Source organism: Pristiophorus japonicus, chromosome 2, assembly GCF_044704955.1.
Source record: "Pristiophorus japonicus isolate sPriJap1 chromosome 2, sPriJap1.hap1, whole genome shotgun sequence".
Classification (NCBI taxonomy): Eukaryota; Metazoa; Chordata; class Chondrichthyes; family Pristiophoridae; genus Pristiophorus; species Pristiophorus japonicus.
The window spans coordinates 312,554,068-312,571,000 of NC_091978.1; the positions used below are offsets into that span (position 1 = coordinate 312,554,068).

The following is a 16,933-nucleotide window of genomic DNA, read 5'->3' on the forward strand; positions in this document are numbered from 1 at the left end:
ACATATCAAATGTAATTTTTCATTGTTTTAGAAAAAGCATTTGACAATGATGATTTTGATTCTGGCACTGTAACAATTGAATTTGACAACTAAAGTGTGAGGTTTAAAGTTCTGAAACCTCAGGCGACTGGTACTGACAACACAGACAGCTGCAGCTCTAACAGGAGATTTCTATTGGTGATACTTTTTAAGTGTCTATTCACAGGATTACTGTGGGAATTCAGATATAGTATCTTCGGTGTTGTTTTGAAACACTGTACTAACAGAACATTGATAAGAAGTAACAATTCGGGTTGCGCAAATTTACCCTCAACTCCGATGTGCAAGATTTATGTTGGCTGCAACTGGATAAATTTCAAGGACAGACCATTGGTTACCGTGAGAATTGCTGAGAAATGCTGTGACCCACTAACAACACATTGAAATGTATATTTTTTTAACTGTGGCATATTGAAAGAGCTTGTTTTCACAAAGAAAACAATGGCCATCAGTGGAAATAACTGAGACATGACTGGTCTGAGTGTGTGTCCACCAAAACACAGTATCCTGTAGTGGAACAAACTTAATGATGGGCAGTTCAGCTACATAAGTGGTGTGCGGAAGCTAAAACATACCATGTGTACCAATACTTTGTTTGGATGCTGGAGCTCAGAGCCACATTAAGAATTTTTGGGGTCCTGCATGAAAAATAGGCCCCGATACTGTTTACACACTGCATTAATAATAAAACAAATCAGATCACAATCTACTATGCTTAACTGAAACTGCCCCCTGGAGGAGCCCTGTATTTGGCTGAGGCCCCTGGCATGGGACCGTGCATTAATCCGTCCCTGCTAAAACTTAACCCAGGAAAAGAAATGTAACTCTCATATTTGACACAGTGGGGTAGAATTTCTGCTAGGTTGCCCTGGTAGTTTCGGCGCAATTCCTGCAAAATCGACCAAGCCAGTACAAAATATTGTGGAATTTCAGCGCAAATTATGTCTAGCGCAAATCAAGTTTTCACAATCTTTTGCTTTGGTTCAAAAAACATTGGGGGAAAAATTCGGTCGCTCCTCTGTTGCAGCCAAAAAGGTTTACATCTCCCACCAGAAATTCATTAGAATCGGTCGAAGAGCTAACAGGGGTGATAAATCACATCAGAGCTGGGGACGGGGAGTGTGGGGGGGTGCGATAACGAAAGTTTGGTCGGTACATTTTGCAGACCCATTGCGCATGCTCAGAACTCCAAATCAGATCTGGGAAAAGCCGAGTCTTAAAGGCACAGCATAGTAATGCACCCATTAAAGTTTTCAAAATCACTTGTTTTCAACCTATATTATTATGTCTGTCTGCCACTGCAAACTCGAAGGCTCACGCACCGTGCTCTGTGTAAACGTTGCACTGACTATGACCTCCGATGGAAGCACTTCCTCATCCCTTTAAGTAGCCACCAGTTAATGACTCTGCAAGCCTGGACCGACAGTTTTTCCAGATATTGTTATTGACGGGTGCTCAATGAGGCGCATGCACCGAATTTACCGACCGGGGCTCAAGCGTGTGCGTTGCACCAGGGTTACGTCATGATCGGAGTGATTGTCAACAGCCAGGCGCTAATGGTTTGCGCCCCCGGTGAGCCTCTAATGCATTAACAGTCAGGACGCTAAAAGCTGCCCACCCGGTCACTATGCACTAACACTCGTATTTACGCACCCTCTGGCCGCTAACTGAGGCTATAGACAACCGAAAATCCAGCCCATTGTGCTGGAAGCTGGCCCTACCCACAAAACTGGCCACACCCCAGCTCAAGTTTGCACTAATTGTACCTATTTGCGGGCCTTCGAGGAGACTCTTAAAATTAAAGGGCCCAAATTTCGGCCTCAGTTGCTCCTGATTTTTTGGAGCAACTGGTGTAGAACGGAGTATCTTAGAAATTCAAATTCTCGGCATTTAGGTTGCTCCAGTTCTAGTCAGTTAGAACAGTTTCACTTTGGAACAGAATTTTTTTTTCAAAAGGGGGCGTGTCCGGCCACTTACGCCTGTTTTCAAAGTTTCGGCAGTGAAAACTTACTCCAAACTAACTTAGAATGGAGGAAGTGAAGATTTTTGTACGCTCGAAAAAACCTTGTCTACACTTTAGAAAATCAGGCGTAGGTTACAAATCAGGCGTAGGGAATGGGCGGAGGGGGGGGGAGGGGTTTAAAGGGAAGTTTACAAATATTAAACACTTCAGTTTTACAAATAAAGAGCCATCATCAATAATAAATGATAAAAACATCAATAAATCAACCAATAAATCAATCAAAAAAAATTAATAAATAAAACATTTTCTACTTACCGACTGCAGCACCGGGAGCCCTCCAACAGCATGCTGGGATGCCACCGCCCCGCCACCACCTCCCCCCCCCCCCCCGCACCCCACCCTCCACAGTGTGTCTCTCACTCTCTGTCTGTCTGTCTGTATGTGTCTCTCATTCTCTGTCTGTCAGTGTCTGTGTTTCTGACAGCGAGGGGAGGGGGAGGAGGGGGTAGAGGGAGAGAGGGGGGGAAGGGGGAGGGGAGGGAGGGAGGCAGAGGGGGAGGGAGGGAAGGGGAAGGGATGGGGAGAGGGGGAGAAGGGGGAGGGGGGAGGAGGAGAAGGGGGGGAGAAGGGGGGGAGAAGGGGAAGGGGGGGAGAAGGGGGAGGGGGGGGGAAGGAGAAGTGGGGGGGAGGCTGAACGGGCCGGGCTCGGCAGCCGGGCCCATCCCCAGCACCAGATTTACAGGTAGGTGGCGTTGGGTCGGGTCGGGTCCGTGGTCGGGAGCGCAGGTCGGGTCGGGGGGAACACGGGTCGGGGTCGGGAGCGCGGGTCAGGTCGGGGGGGTGGAGATGGGAGGAGGGAGGTCGGTTCGGGTCGGTTCGTGTCGGGGGCGGGGGGAGGGAGGTCAGGTTGGGTCGGGTCCAGTCCAGGTGTGGGGATCGGGAGCGCGGGTCGGGTCCAGTCCGGTCCGGGGGCTGGGGAAGCGGGAGTCGGGTCGGTGTCGGGAGGAAGCAGGAGCTGGGCGTGGGAGGAGCCTTATGCACGCAGCCCCAGTGAGGCCATTCGGCCAGGTCTAGGTGGAGACTCTGGAAGTTTTTTTTAGGCGCACTTTGTGGCACAAAAAACGGTCGTCCAGGTCGGGGCTGCGCCGTTCTAGGCGCGGCCCGAAACTTGGGCCCAAAGTGTTGTTTTTAGGCACAAGGACCTTTTAAAAGCTTCTAAATATTTTTTTTAATTTGATTTACTAAAAACTGACTACTGTACACCAGTAAAACTAATAAATGGCTCTGGATAGCTTTTTTAAAGTCATTTTCAGTCATTTAGAATCTGTAGTGGACAAGGTTAGAAATGATTAAAAATGCTTATTTTTTGTAATAAACCCATTTTCAGCTGTATTGATAAAATCACTCTTAAATATAGCAAGAAATATTTTTTTATGCAAAATAAAAAAAACGACACACTAAAACGTTGCCCAATTGTGCTGGTTCGTGGAAGATAAGTTTGGCAATATGCAGAAACTTAAGTAAAAAATTAAATTCCAAACACTAGCGCAATTTTGTGCACAATTTGCATCTGGATTGCTGATTGCGCCCAATGCGGAAACGTTACCCATGTGAACTGTTTTCAAATTAAATAATAGCACAGTTTTTTCTCTCCCCCAGGAAAATATTGTAAAAAGTTATATAGGGCCCAAAATTGCCCATAACAATACAGGTTGAAAACAAGTGATTTGAAGCAACTTGATTTTTCTGGTGTATCTTAAATATCCCCATTTTGCACATTCAATTTGTGCCAGTGTAAGTGAGTTAGTTAGGATTTTTTTAGTTTAGTTTAGTTTTGTTCAAAATGGGTCATTACCAGCCACCTACGCCCGTTTTGGCCATTTACGTCAGTTTGGACAGCTAATAGTTGCTCCAAATTAACTTAGGCCAGCACAGAAAGCCCTTGCAGAGAGTTAAGAAATCAGCGCAGGTAGGTACATAATGACTTGACTAAAGAATGTGAATAGGATCAAACAGCTATACAGGACTGACAAACTTCGCAAAGTTAATTTACTATACAACAGAAGCATTCATGGAAGCTTAAACTATAAAAATAAAAGAAGTAGACAAAACATATTTACATAATTTTTTCAAAATATCCAAATAAAAAATAGAAGTACCTCCTGCTCATAGGAAAGTATTTTCATCAACAGGGTTAAGGAAAATTGTGAGTAAGCTCATTAAAATTGCTGGCTACACAGTAATCACACCCTCCCCCCCGCCCCCACCATCAAAACTCTCTTCTCTCCTCCCCCCCTGGATCAAAACTCTCCTCCTTCCCCCCCGTCCCCCCAACAAAACTCTCCTCTCTTCTCCCTCCGGATCAAAACTCTCCTCCTTCCCCCCCGCCCCCCATCAAAACTCTCCTCTCTTCTCCCCCCCCCCACTCCCATCAAAACTCTTCTCTCTCCTCCCACCTGGATCAAAACTCTCTTCCTCCCCCCCACCATCCCCCCGCCCCCCATAAAAACTCTCCTCTCTCCTCCCCCTCAGATCAAAACTCTCCTCCTTCCCCCCCCCCCCGACCCGATCAAAACTCTCCTCTCTTCTCCCACCCTCACTTTCAAAATTCTTCCCCCCCTCCAAATCAAAAGTCTCCCTGCACCAACCTGTTTCTTGTAGCCCTCAGCACGGGAATGCAATGGGCCAGCCTGTGCGGCAGGCCACTCAGCCCGGGACAGGGGCGGGACGCGTTGGGTTCTACGCTGCAGGCACGCATCATCATAATCATGGGAGGAGCTACTGCGCATGCACGAACGCTCTACTGCGCATGCGGACAGCTGCCGGCACTCTTTTAGGCGCTGGGCCCTAGCTCCGCCCCCAATGGATTCGCCACACCACGCAACGCCCCGGGAGAGTCAGCAGAGGGGCCAGAATCCGGGGACATCTTTTTGGTGCCGTTTGGATCATAGGAAGTTGCCGCATCTCACGTGAGTGCGCCGAAAAAACAAGTGGGCCAAATTTGGGCCCATAAAGTCTATTCTGTAGACCATCAATAACCGAGCAAAAGAATTGATCAGAAACCAGCTGTAAGTCCATATAAATTCTGTATCTGCTGTTTCCCAACTTGCACCAATGAATTGCAGAAGTTATCTCACAAATAGCAACCAAACAATAAGATTCTATGTGAGTTACATAAGTGGAATTTTCATCTGCTAAAATAAAATGGAAGGGTTTTAAAAAAAATGCCTTGTTTAATTTTCAGCCATACATTCTTCTTTGGCAGTGGATTTGTTTTCAGATAGAATTTTCCCTCTGGCAGGTACATTAGCCTTGGAGTGCAAATAGGAGTTTTGCATTAAAAACTGTTGCAAACTGCAGAATTTTCCTCCCTTGTTGGTAACAATGGCAGGAAGGTAGTATTGCTGACATTGCTGATATCTGGAAAGCCAGGAAAGCCGGGTCAGTCAGGAAAGCATTGGATCATCCTCTGTTGGGAGGCTACACTTTTGCCCTCAAAACTGATGGAAATTTCAGCTTGGGCCTTTCCAACAGCATAAACCAATGCTTCAAAATGACAGTTACAGTAAAAGAAAATCTCAAGTTCCTGAGCACTTTGTCTGCTTTAGTGACATGGACCAAATTAGTAAGAACAATAGCAACTTGTCTTTATCGAGCACCTTTAACCTAAAGAAACATTGTAAGTGATACGTCCTTATTATACAGTATAAATGCACACGAGGCCCATGCTTGAGAGAAGGTCAGTCTGTGACCTGTCCTTTATTTCATAGCACTCAAGTGCAGGAAGTGGGTGGAGCTTCCCCTTTTATATCTGAAGGTCGAGGTTAGGAGTGTCTCCCACAAGTTCACCACCTAGTGGTCATTGTTCTCAGTGTACAACTTAGCTCAGATTATACATGGGTTAAAATCTGGTTGAATACATGACAGTAAGTTTTTTCACAAATAAGTGCAAAGGAATTCGATGCTGTAGAAAAGTTGAAGAGGGATAATGTACCATGATCACAGTCACAAAATAAATCACTCATGACTTTTGGCTCGGACTATTTCAGTTCTGTGAGGAGTTGAAACCATATTGGTGAGATTCAAACGGTTGGGATTTTCATGGGTTGGCTGGGAGATTCCGATGTGGCCAGGAAACCCGGGCGAACAGGTTTCCGTAGGCCTGCGGCACTAGGAAGGAGGGAGGAAGGATGGAGGGATCGGGTGGGAGCTGGTGCTGGCCATTGAGGGAAGGGGAGAGAGGTGAGGAAGATCGTGGCAAGCGAGGGACTGGGGGGGGAGGTGAGGAGGATCGTGGCCGGCGAGGGACTGGGGGTGGGGCGGGGAGGGAGGAGGTTCGCGGGCAGCGATGGACTTCGGGGGTAGGGGGGCGAGGAGGATCGTAGCTGGCGAGGGACTGGGGGGTGGGGAGATGAGGAGGATTGCGGCCAGTGAAGGACGGAGGTGGGGGGGCGAGGAGGTGGAACAGATCGCGGCTGGCCAACAGTGGATTGTGGCCAGCCTCAGGATGATCGTAGCGAGGGGGGTGGTGGGTGCGACAGGGAAGGTGATCGAGGCCTTGCGAGGCCACCTGACCAACTACAGTTCAAACCAAGTTGGTGGATAAAGAGAGACTTCCAGCCTCATTATAATATTTAAATCGACATCCCACCTCCTGGCAAAGGCGTGGCTGCTCGTCCCCGTCCCGCCTCCATTAAACCTGTAAATGTTGGAGGGATTCTGATTTTCAACAATTTAACTACCTCCACGCTCCAAACCCTTCTATTTCTTCAGGTAACATTGCCCCCAAAGTTAGTTTGCAGGTGCAGCAGGTAATCAGGAAGGCGAATGGAATGTTGGCCTTCATTGTGAGAGGGATGGAGGACAAAAGCAGGGAGGTCCTGCTGCAACTGTACAGGGTATTGGTGAGGCCGCACCTGGAGTACTCAGTGCAGTTTTGGTCACCTTACTTAAGGAAGGATATACTAGCTCTGGAGGGGGTACAGAGACGATTCACTAGGCTGATTCCGGAGATGAGGGGGTTATCTTATGATGATAGAGTTGGAGTTCAGAGGATGAGGGGTGATCTTATAGAAACATTTAAAATAATGAAAGGGATAGACAAGATAGAGGCAGAGAGGTTGTTTCCACTGGTCGGGGAGACTAGAACTAGGGGGCACAGCCTTAAAATACGGGGGAGCCAATTTAAAAGCGAGTTGAGAAGAAATTTCTTCTCCCAGAGGGTTGTGAATCTGTGTAATTCTCTGCCCAAGGAAGCAGTTGAGGCTAGCTCATTGAATGTATTCAAGTCACAGATAGATAGGTTTTTAACCAATAAGGGAATTAAGGGTTTCGGGGAGCGGGTGGGTAAGTGGAGCTGAGTCCACGGCCAGATCAGCCATGATCTTGTTGAATGGCGGAGCAGGCTCGAGGGACTAGATGGCCTACTCCTGTTCCTAATTCTTATGTTCTGATGTTCAAAGGAGTTTCAGGAGAGACGAGCAACAAGCTGGAAGGCAAGGACGTGCTTGAGAACATTAACGAGTAAGGGGAGGTTGGAGATGGGGTGGTAGTTGAAGAAAACAGATGAGGGAATGGTGGTTTATTTGAGGAAGGGGTTAATGACAGCGATTTTGAAAGTGTTGGTGCCTGAGGAAAGGGAACCATTGACAATGTCAGCTCGTGTGTGGGCCAGGAAGGGGAGTTGAGTGCTATAGAATTGAGTGGGGAAGAATCAAGGGAGCAGGAGGTGTATATCTGCATCAAGCAATTTCCCTCCCCCTTAAATATCTTTGAGACTTAAATCTCATCAATACACAGCAAAAAAACAAATAATCTAACCCCCACTTACATCAAAGCCAACATCTCAAGGATATGAGCTTTGAGAAGGTCGGCGAGATGGTGAGGAACTGAAACAGACAGCGGTACTGGGCTGGCTTGGGTGGGACACTCGGGGTAAGTGAAGGCAGTGGGTGGGACACTCGGGGTAACTGGAGGCAGTGGGTGGGACACTCGGGGTAACTGGAGGCAGTGGGTGGGACACTCGGGGTAAGTGGAGGCAGAGGGTGGGACACTCGGGGTAAGTGGAGACAGTAAGAGGGACACTCGGGGTAAGTGGAGGCAGTTGTGGGACACTCGGGGTAAGTGGAGGCAGTGGGTGAGACACTCGGGGTAAGTGGAGGCAGTGGGTGGGATACTCGGGGTAAGTGGAGGCAGTGGGTGGGATACTCGGGGTAAGTGGAGGCAGTGGGTGGGACACTCGGGGTAAGTGGAGGCAGAGGATGAGACACTCGGGGTAAGTGGAGGCAGTGGGTGGGATACTCGGGGTAAGTGGAGGCAGTGGGTGAGACACTCGGGGTAAGTGGAGGCAGTGGGTGGGATACTCGGGGTAAGTGGAGGCAGTGGGTGGGATACTCGGGGTAAGTGGAGGCAGTGGGTGGGATACTCGGGGTAAATGGAGGCAGTGGGTGAGACACTCGGGGTAAGTGGAGGCAGTGGGTGAGAAACTCGGGGTAAGTGGAGGCAGTGGGTGGGAAACTCGGGGTAAGTGGAGGCAGTGGGTGGGATACTCGGGGTAAGTGGAGGCAGTGGGTGAGACACTCGGGGTAAGTGGAGGCAGTGGGTGGGACACTCGGGGTAAGTGGAGGCAGTGGGTGGGATACTCGGGGTAAGTGGAGGCAGTGGGTGGGATACTCGGGGTAAGTGGAGGCAGTGGGTGGGATACTCGGGGTAAGTGGAGGCAGTGGGTGGGATACTCGGGGTAAGTGGAGGCAGTGGGTGAGACACTCGGGGTAAGTGGAGGCAGTGGGTGAGACACTCGGGGTGAGTGGAGGCAGTGGGTGGGATACTCGGGGTGAGTGGAGGCAGTGAGTGGGATACTCGGGGTAAGTGGAGGCAGTGGGTGAGACACTCGGGGCAAGGGGAGGCAGTGGGTGGGACACTCGGGGTAAGTGGAGGCAGTGGGTGGGACACTCGGGGTAAGTGGAGGCAGTGGGTGGGATACTCGGGGTAAGTGGAGGCAGTGGGTGAGACACTCGGGGTAAGTGGAGGCAGTGGGTGGGATACTCGGGGTAAGTGGAGGCAGTGGGTGGGATACTCGGAGTAAGTGGAGGCAGTGGGTGGGATACTCGGGGTAAGTGGAGGCAGTGGGTGAGACACTCGGGGTAAGTGGAGGCAGTGGGTGAGACACTCGGGGTAAGTGGAGGCAGTGGGTGGGATACTCGGGGTAAGTGGAGGCAGTGGGTGAGACACTCGGGGTAAGTGGAGGCAGTGGGTGAGACACTCGGAGTAAGTGGAGACAGTGGGTGGGACACTCGGGGTAAGTGGAGGCAATGGGTGGGATACTCGGGGTAAGTGGAGGCAGTGGGTGAGACACTCGAGGTAAGTGGAGGCAGTGGGTGGGACACACGGGGTAAATGGAGGCAGTGGGTGGGATACTCGGGGTAAGTGGAGGCAGTGGGTGGGATGCTCTTGGTAAGTGGAGGCAGTGGGTGGGATACTCGGGGTAAGTGGAGGCAGTGGGTGGGATACTAGGGGTAAGTGGAGGCAGTGGGTGGGACACTCGGGGTAAGTGGAGGCAGTGGGTGAGACACTCGGGGTAAGTGGAGGCAGTGGGTGAGACACTCGGAGTAAGTGGAGACAGTGGGTGGGACACTCGGGGTAAGTGGAGGCAGTGGGTGGGATACTCGGGGTAAGTGGAGGCAGTGGGTGGGGCACTCGAGGTAAGTGGAGGCAGTGGGTGGGATACTCGGGGTAAGTGGAGGCAGTGGGTGGGATACTCGGGGTAAGTGGAGGCAGTGGGTGGGATACTCGGGGTAAGTGGAGGCAGTGGGTGGGATACTCGGGGTAAGTGGAGGCAGTGGGTGAGAGGAATGGGAGGAAGCAGTAGAGGCAGCTGCATAGATGCTCCTGATCTTGGAACTCTTTGTATTTGATGTTTGAGATGAGGGTGGAAGGGATGGGTGAGAGGGATTTAAGGAGGTGATTGATCTGGGAAAAAAGGAGTTTGGGTTGTTGTTGCCATTCATAAGGATTCTGGAGTAATAGGCAGATTTGGCTGAGGATTCATGAGTAGGCCAGTTATGCAACAGGTATACACGAGTTTGTTCTCCTCTGACTTGAGGGAGGGCTGATGAGCAGCATGGATGGGAGAACATGATTGGTTTGCTGAATACAAGGTCGGCGAAGTCATAGGTGAAGCATTACACTGCTTTTTCCTCCTCAGCCAAATCTGCCTATTACTCCAGGACCCTTCTGAATGGCAATAACAACCCCAGGCTCCTTTTTTCCCAGATCAACCACCTACTGAAGGTTAAGTGGTTCAGCAGAGACGATCGCGTGTGATGGAAGGAGGGCAAAAGCTGAGGGAATTAGGAAATTGAGAATGAATTTATGTGGGAATTGGGACAGAGTTTTTTCCAAAGAGAGATGTTGAGAATAGTGGGATTGTAGGAACATCGGGAGTGTGGGTGCCAAGAGAGACAAGGAAGTAGTCAGGGTGTTCTGCCAGTTTCCACTGGAGCTGCAACAGGAGAGCGGAAGAACCTCCATAGAATTGTTAAGCTGGAATTTATGATTCCCCAGATATACCAAAAATGAGGAAATATTCACAAAGAAAGTTGCATTGTTAGTATACAAGGTAGCCAGAGTAAAATCTCCCATTAGATATTAATATATTGATCACTTGCCTAAAACAAAAAAGGTCACTGGGCAGGATACATCCGCATCAAGCGAATTCCCTCGCCTCCCTCGCCTCCCTCGCACCCCCCCCCCCCCCCCCCCCGCACCACCATCACCACCACCACCGTAAGTATTTTTGAGACATAACTCTCATAAATGCATCGGATAAAAACAAATGATCGAACCACTCACTTACACCAAACCAAACACATGAGCTTGATTTGGAGAAGAAGGTTCAAAGCTTTCTAAGATACACAAGATGGAGAATATCCCGATAACAGTTGTACTTTTTTGCTGTGCTGCTGCCTCACCTCGTTACCAGCCCCCACCCCTCCTCCAAATTACACACTTTCTTTGTCTCTTTTCTCAAACTGCTGTAGAGGTGGGGAGTGACAGGTTGGCACATGCCTGCTCAAACACATGCAGGGAGTGCAGTTTAATGGCTCCTGTATGGTTGGTGTTTTTCAACTGATTGAAAAGAGCTGACTGGACAGGCAGTCAGTTCTTTGTAATCAGTAGAACATAGAATAGTGGTACAGGAGGCTAGCTGAGTTTAAAAGGGCATTGTTTTCAGGATAAAGTGCTTGGCAAATCTTGTTTTATTTGGCGAGGGAAAGGAATTCGGGTAAGTTGTTGCCATTTTGATGTTACTTGGAAGTTATGTAATAATGGGGGATAAATTGGATAGCCCCTGAAAATGGGTGCCGAGATTATGATGTGCAATTACCTCACGCCCGTTCAGTGTAATGCAGGCAGCACGGCATCTTCAGACTAACTGCACATTCTCATGATTTTTACATTCAGCCAGCACTAACTGTACTGTTCATTGGCTTTCTAGCACTACTTAAGCTAGCCTTCACAGCTCAAAGCTAGCCTGCATCTCTTAAAGGGGAGTTGCATTGTGGCTGAAGTAGGGCTGGGAGTCCTTTGTGAGCTGAATCTGACCTGGTAAAGAGAGAATAATGGCTGAACATGGGAGAGAACGGACACCCAGGTTTTCCAACACTGCTCTGGAGGTCTTGGTGGAGGAGATGGAAAGGAGAAGAGACCTGTAGGGGGCAAGGAGGTGCCACAGACATATAGTGAAAAGGCAGTGGGAGCAGATAGTCATGGAGGTCATTGCCAGGAGTCTAGTCCTGAGGACCTGGATGCTGTGCCGCAAGAACTTTAATGACCTCACATGAGTGGTCAAGGTCAGCGAATACATCTTCAGATGACATGTCCCACCAACTGCACCACTAGCCTCAGCCACACCCCAATCAATCACCAACCAACAATACCCATGAATCATACCTAACATATGCTCCACCTCACCTTCCCACATTTATCACTGTTGCAAGCCACACACACACATCTCACAGTTTGCAAACACTGCAAGCTATTCAACCATGACAGCCACAGTACCCAAACATATTGCACAACACTCACTGACACACTTCCTTCTCTCTTGCAGGAGAAGGTGGTGCACAACGAGAGGCAGATGGAACTAACCGGAGGGGGAGAGGCCTGCCTGCAAGCTCTAACCCCCATGGAGGAGACAGTGTTGGCCATTATTGGAATGGCCATTGCTGAGGCCATGGCCAGCATAGGGGCTGAATCCATTGAAGATGATGGTATTTTCATACCTAATTCTCCTTCTCGCATCCCACGTACCCCTCACCCCACAATCACTTCTGATTTACAAGCTGCAGATGGCTTACCTTACAACGCCTCCTGCAGCTGCTGGTGTTGACGCCTGGCGATGCTGCACAGGGCGGAACTGAAGTTCACATCCGGGGTGGTACCGGGACACTGCGCACCGGATGATGTCGTGCTCTCCGGAGCACAGGAGACCGTGGTGTTAGGGATTACCGCTGCCGCTAACCTGCAAGGCAAGTCCGCGGGCTCCGTTATCGCCCCCCGAATGGGAGGAGAATTAGGTTTGCCAATTTCAACCCCATAAAACGTGAAACAACTTTGGAAAGCACCAACAATATGTAGAATTGTGACAACAGCCAGAAGAGATCAAGAAGCAACTAACATATAAATAGTTAATGATTCTTTTAAATAGTGCTGTTGGGGGATCCTTCATGCTGCTTAATGCATTTTCAGCTGTGACAGCTTAAGAGAGGGTGTCGGCTAGAGCGTGGAGCTCTAAAATGGCAGCGCTGATGTCAACTTAGGGTTGCACATTGATTGACATCATGATCTGCCTGCTCTACATATTCCCGGCAGATGTTAACTGCTCACCAAGACGGCGTCCGTTGCACTTCGCGTCAGAAGTGTACACGCGAGCCGCGGACGCAATTTGAGATCTCTAACGGCACTATTAGCACACTAAAGTTGTGCGCTACCATGCCCAATTCCTCGCCCAATGTGTTTTAACATGACTTAGAAATTGAAGAACTTATTAAAAACTTTCCACATGAAGTTGATGAATATAAGTGGAAAGGAGAGGGGCCAGTCCATTCATTCAATTCATCCTTCCCTAGAAATCAGCATCAATCAATAATTATGAAAATTGTTAAAATTTCAAGACAATTATTATTTTTGACACCATTTTAAAGGTGAGAAATCATATATCATTTTGCTATAATCTATTGTACTTACCCATGCTCCTATCTGATCTTACTTCTCGAAAACAGGTTTGCTTCAGATTTAAAAATAGTTTTGCTGAGGCCAGTAGCATCACCTTACCAACACCCCTACTCCCCCCACCCCCGGGCTCCACACTGTAGTCGCCAGATTTTCTAATCAGTGAGCAACTTGCCGATGGTATTCAAATGAGATCCGACCATGAAAATTGGTCAGGCCTTGGATCGATGACATTGGGTATTAGTCACCCAATAATCGTCTCCATAGTTTATACCCTGAGATATTGGGGTCATTTCCCGAGTAGGAGCTGGCAGTGAGAACTTAGCCTGGAGCAATGCAGTCTCAGAAAATTACCTCAATCAGTCTGTCAGTTTTTTATTTGTCTATCTCAGATCCAAGTCCCCAGAAGGCACCTCAATCTTTATTTAGCGAGCTTTTCAGCAATATAAGGGTAAGAATTTCTACGGGAGTCTCCTGAAGTCCCACTGTAACTTCAGCGGAAGGTAAATAGTTAGTTTTTCCGTTTCTCTAGTTTCCACTGATTTTCCACCAAAGTTTCAGTGGGTGATCGAGAGAAAACCCCCAGAAATTCCAATCTAAGGAGTTTAATGTTTATCTGGGCACACTATCTCTCAGATTAATTCACGTTATGTTTCAATTCATGTTTCGTGGGCTTGCATGAATAAAGTGGGGGCGAAATTAAACCTCATTTCACCATTTTCTTGGGCACAAAAATGGGGTAAAATGGCAAATTTTGCAAGGCTTTATCTCGCCCCTCAAGGTGGTCTGAAATATGTTCAACACCATATTGACTCAGATGTTATTCAGGCGTCCCTGGCAGGTGCCTTAAACAGATAATAGGCCCCTTGCATATGTTACTGATGGGCCTAAGATCTGTTTAAGGACTCTCTCCAAAATTGGTCTGGAATTGAACAAACCATGCGCTGGGCATGCTCTGACCTGTTTTTCGACAATAAGTCCATGGATCGAAAATGCCTCGTTAACAAGTAGACATTCTGGAAGAAAATTTGGATTGTTGGCCTGTTGGCAGAGACCAAGGTGGTGATCAGGACAAGAAGGAGATTGGTAATATTAGCCCCTACCGCCATCCTGGAATGGGAGGTTGGAAAGAGAGGAGGATGTGATGGTTGGGATTGCAGCAATGAGTGCCTCAATGAGCCCTTTGGAAAATGCTGAGAGAGGCACAGAGGGTACCTGTGGGCTTATCCGAGGGGGATTCAAGTCTAGAATGGCAGCAGGAGAGTAGGAAGACAGAGAAGTAATGACAGGCTGGGGCAGGGGTTAGGGGAGGCAAAATACCCAAGAGGGAAGAAAAGAAAGGTGGCATGGCTGGACAACGGATGAGGAGATAGGAGAGTAGGGCCCAAGAGGGGGCAAGAGATAGAAATAATGAGTTTGGGTCTGGAGCAGCAGCAAAAATGTGCACACAATAGCCACAGAATGAATTCAGGTTACATAGGCACAGGGAAAGAATAATAATGTGCACACAAAGAGCAGGAAAAAAAGAGACACCATTTTCTTGAGTTTTGTTTATGTTTTGTTTATGCTGGCTTTACTGGAGTCAGGGCCCCTCCGAGGCTCTGCCACCTGTGGGATCCACAGCAAATTTGCATGAAAATGACTTTCACACTCTGGCTGACATAGCAAAGCAGGATGCCAGGAATACATCGTATGGCGCTTTTTCAGCATTGATGCGTCATTTGAATATGTTGGCCCGTATTCAACATCCACCATCACTTCTGGCAGGAAATCCTGAAAGTAGAGGTAGGCTGCAAGGAGCTGACAGCACAATTCCCAGACACATTTCCTGCCCTGCTAAACCAAACCGTACTGTTGAGGAAAATATGCCCTCCTTGACTTTCTACCAATGTCATTTAGAGTTTGGCAGTTTGAACCTACTTTTGGTGAACCTATACTAGAGCATTTCATAGGAATGTTTTGGCAGGAACTGGATTGAAAACAGGGACCCCTGGTTGAAAAGCTAACACCTAAACACTGGAGCTCATGAGCCAGAAGTCACAGATAAAGCCTGCAAAAACTATATCGAGAGGTAGAAGCCAGGGGGAAACAGGTGTGTACATAGAAAACAGATTCATTCATTGATGCATTTTTTTCTGTGGAGCCCATCAACATTTGTAATAGTAGAAACGTAACTGAAACAAAATGCAAACAGAAGATGGATTTTGTTTTTCCGACTCTTTTTGTGCATGTTACCATGATTTACCTTCAGTACTTGCTCTCAGTTTATCCAAGTGCAGGATGGATGCCTACACTGGGCTATTATCAATGCTGCACTTAGTTAACCACAGAGATATGATTTTCTATCCCCTCTCCCCACATGGATGCACTTGGCCTCTGCTCACCAACTCTTTGCTAGAACGTGGTCAGAGGCTCACCTGAGGAGGGCAGAGTCAAATCTCCATCTTTGTGGTTCCCTTGTCTTGACTTTGACTAATACAGTGGCAAATAGGAGCAAATTATTCAAATGTTTTCATTGATTAACTCTATAAATGAGCATATATTGGTGATATGTGACGCAAGATGCTTGGGGCTAGAAATTCGCTGACTTAGCGACCGGACTTTTGGCGATATTTCACCATATTTGGCGAAAAATTGGTCGGCGGGAAATTCGGTGACATTTTGCGGCAGTGCTTTCCACGTACCGTTGGGGAGAGGAGTGCCGCCATGCAAGACGCAAAATAGCGTTTTCACAAAAAATTTGGCTCTCTCCGCACTCGTATTCTGCACTCAGAATACCGACAGGGTGAAACCTGTCGTGCAGCCCTGCCAGCAGCCGTAAGTATGAAGACTTGCAGAAAAGGTAAGAACGTTTTTATTTTTTAATTTTTTTTCAGTGATTCAATAGATAGTGTCTTGGGAATGTTTTGTGATTTTTTTGTTTGTTTTTTCCAATTTTTTAACCTCATTAGTTCTGGAACTTTGTTTTGTTGCAATACTTATTCATTCAGGGTTTTTGCACTGTTGCTATTGCATTCATGGCTGATTTCAGTTCTGACCCAGATTCTTTTTTTTTCATTTTTTGGATTTATTTGCATTTCTTATTTTCCAGCTGCGGTTTGTGGCCAGTTTCAATTTAAGTTGCCACAATCAACATTCTGAAGATGGTCAGCCCACTGGGTATATCTCCATTTATTTAGTTTGGCTGAGGAAGAGAAGAATCTGAACGTGAAATGCATCTTGACCTCAAGTGGTTTTACCATACCTCCCCCTCCCCCAACACACCTTACCCAACTACCCATGTCTACAAACCAGGTGCACCGACTTCAACATGCCTGAGGAGATCTGCCTTTGCTGCCTTCATAAGTGAGGTAGTCACAGAAATATCTCGTCCTCCCAAGCCAGACCTTCAGACAATTTCCAGGACAGTGATGGCTCTGACAGTGGCTATTAAGGTGAGCACAGTTTTAACCTACTACATTGCTGGATCTTTGAAGTAACAATGGAATTGCATGCCATATTTCGCTAATGCATAAAGTGCATGGCAGATGCCTGGTTTGTCAAGGTAAACTTCTTCATTACTTTCACCATGTAAAGCAACCAGCAGTGCCATACCCTTTCCATTTTGTCGAGTTCCCCAAAGCACAGAGCATTATGGATGGTACACATGTGACCACATGGATACCTAGCCTCAATCCCCAGCATTCATTGAACAGAACA

At 47.9% G+C, this 16,933-nt stretch overlaps 1 long non-coding RNA gene across 1 annotated transcript in view; it reads left to right on the forward strand.

Annotated features, from left to right (window-relative positions):
• The first annotated feature begins 12,444 nt into the window (after positions 1–12,444).
• The window catches only part of LOC139247657 (uncharacterized), a 38,190-nt gene continuing 33,701 nt past the window's right edge, over positions 12,445–16,933 (forward strand). Inside the window, exons 1-2 of the long non-coding RNA XR_011590950.1 lie at positions 12,445–12,531; positions 16,326–16,668. This is a non-coding gene — a long non-coding RNA (uncharacterized lncRNA). The remainder of the gene's footprint in view (positions 12,532–16,325; positions 16,669–16,933) is intronic.